The sequence below is a fragment of the Corvus brachyrhynchos genome, unplaced genomic scaffold (genome assembly GCF_000691975.1).
Source record: "Corvus brachyrhynchos isolate BGI_N302 unplaced genomic scaffold, ASM69197v1 scaffold293, whole genome shotgun sequence".
Classification (NCBI taxonomy): Eukaryota; Metazoa; Chordata; class Aves; order Passeriformes; family Corvidae; genus Corvus; species Corvus brachyrhynchos.
The window spans coordinates 3,185,891-3,188,755 of record NW_008237410.1 but is presented as its reverse complement, the minus strand read 5'-3'; positions in this window follow the sequence as shown (position 1 = coordinate 3,188,755).

Sequence of the window (2,865 nt, the reverse complement as noted above, 5' to 3'; positions counted from 1 at the left end):
TGCTCTCCAGGAACATCCAGAGCATCCAAGTCACTTCCTCAAGTTCTCCCTTCCCTTCCTTAAAGGGAAGTAAGCACTATCATTAATCCAAAGCTACACACACCTTTCTGGCTGGCCACTGGCTAAAACATATATATGATTTAGATCTTAATATATAATGAATATATAATGATTGAGCTTTCCTCACCTTTTTATTCTGTGCAGAAATTATTTCCTGTTCATCCTTGTCCTCTATTCTGACCAACAATTTTTATGAACTCAGTTTTGGTACTGCTCTGTCAAATAAGTTAAGTATGGCTAAAGGATTTAGGTGATACTAAATGAAAGACTTAGGAAAATAAGACAGGCAAAAATCTTGGTCACATAAAGCTGGTGTCTTTAGGAACTATGGCTAAAATTCCTGGACAGATCCTATGAAAAATTTTAAGTAGTTTGACAAAGCACAACTGGACAGGAATGAAAGTCAAATTTTAAAAATGGGGTGATAGGAACTAATTTAGAGAGACCAAATTGTGCAGTTCATACATTGCAGAACACAGCATATGGGAATATTATACAAGCTAATGAAATAATAAGAGAGTGGTGACAAATACAACGCCACAAAAACAGTGATAAAAATCCACACAGTTCAAACAGCATTCCTGAACTTTGAGAATTTTTTAAAAAGTAGGGTATCAACCACATGTATTACGTAAACCTGGGTTAAACAACAACACTAGGCAGAGAAGAAGCATATGTGTAAGTATGCAAATCATTTATTTCTGATATTTAAATAACTTCCCCCCCTGAAATTCTGCTGCATCAAAGCCAGACAAAATTCACAAATTCCAAAGCTTGCCAGTTTATCTCCCACAGTTGGATCCAATGCATTTTCAGTAATAATTAACTTTAAAAGTACTCCTGATTTCAGTCACCAAATACTTGAATGTGGACCTAAACTGACAAAGATGTGATTCTTACCCTTCACAAAACAGACAAAGCTATAATCTCCATCCCTTCATCATACAGAATATTTAGGAGACTATGGGGACAGTAACATCTAGGCAACACAGAAGCTAGACATGCCTCAAAAGGCTTGGACTCTACTTAAACATCTCTGTAAACGGGCTTTTCAGCGCTTTTAAGGATGCTGCGCTAGGCAAAACTCGGTGAAGCAACACTGACATCGAGTGGCTTCTCTTGGTATTTTCCTTTGATTATTGCAGGACGCAAAAACACTGCTCCGATCTGATGCTGTGTCGCGACATGACGGGTTTTGAACTGGATAATATTAACTACATAGTTTATTAACACAGTTAGTTGAAAAACAGGTATCTGTAGCATCAAAAAAGGTTTACTCACTACATTTCAAATGTGTTCACTAGTCAGAATATTAAGACAGGAGGTCAACTGATAGATTGGCAAGGAACTGAACCATGGGAGCTCATAATGCTCAGGCACAGTCTGCTCTGAGCACATCTAATGAATGACAAAGGGAGTGTAGAACGGGAAAAATAATAGTGTAATAATGCAACCATCCTCTTAAACTCTGTTTCTGATGAGATCCTTCCAGCTGTCTCCTAATAAATTGCCATACTAATTGCCGTGCTAATGAAATTTTTAAAAAATAAATTATTAGCAAGTTGTATTAGATATTTTTAGCATATCTAAAATGAGAATAAGAAATGCAGTAGTGTCCATTTCTTATGGAAAATATCTGTGAAGAAAATGCAATTTTTCATTTCCTTTTAAGGTTGTTTCTAGCAGCTGTTTGAAGATTACCTTCAAATTAGTAAAAGAGACCTTATATTTTTCCTTTTTAAACTGGGTTAAATGTCAAAGAATAGACTAGAAACAGATTTAAGCACTCTTACATTTGAGAACACATCTTAATAGCGAAAATACATGAATCTATCTACACATACACTGGCATTTAACAGAAATATTTTGTGGCAATCCCTTACCCTTGACACAGATTTGTCAGTGCAAGAGAGATGCTGTTTAAGGTTTCAACATAAAAAATGCATGTTGAAAAAATATTTAAATCACGGGCATCAGTTTCTTCATATTATTTCACTTTACCAAATGTTACGACAGAGAGAGTAAACCAGATTTTCTGATTATTGAGTGCACAAACCAGCCCACGAGCCACACAAATAAGGGAGAACTTTTCAACTTAGGAAACCAAAAAATTCAAACTCAAGTGACCCCTTCCCTTGCATATCTTACTGACTAGTCAGTGCTCAGCAGCCTGTGGAATGGAGCAGCCGCACCACAGAAGCAGATCTTCACTGATTTCAGTTCTAGCCTCGACCTCCAGAGAATGAGATTCAAAGTCTCTGCTCACTCCAGCTATCCTTTCATTTCAAATCAGTGGGTACTGAGCATTTAAGCACATCTTGAAGAATATCCATCCTAATGTCTGCGACCTAATCTGTAAGCGATGGTGCTGAGACCTGGCCCACCAGAGGCTGTGGGACACTGAGGCACAGAGGCAGCTGGGAGGGCCAGACCTGAGATCCTGTTGAAGAATAGTCAGTGCAGGTAGCTCGGGGTGCAGTGCCAGCTGAGCTCTGGGTGGCAAGAGGCCATGAACTGCAAAGGGCAGGGGACCTGTGACACCAGCCAGGTGACCTGACACTGAGAGACACAGCAGGAGCCAGTGCACTGACAGGAAGATCCCAGACTATTGCACACCTAAGGTAAGGGTAAAATAGCCCCAGGTAGTCCTTTATTCAGGCTCCACTTCTTGGCACAAGCTGTTATTCTGTTGTTGCACCATGATTAAACTATTTTAAAGATCCAGAGGTCTAAGATTCTGATATGGGAAACCTGGGGTTGAGCCAGTAAGAAAACCTTGTCTGAGTGTGCGTGTCGGGCGCACTG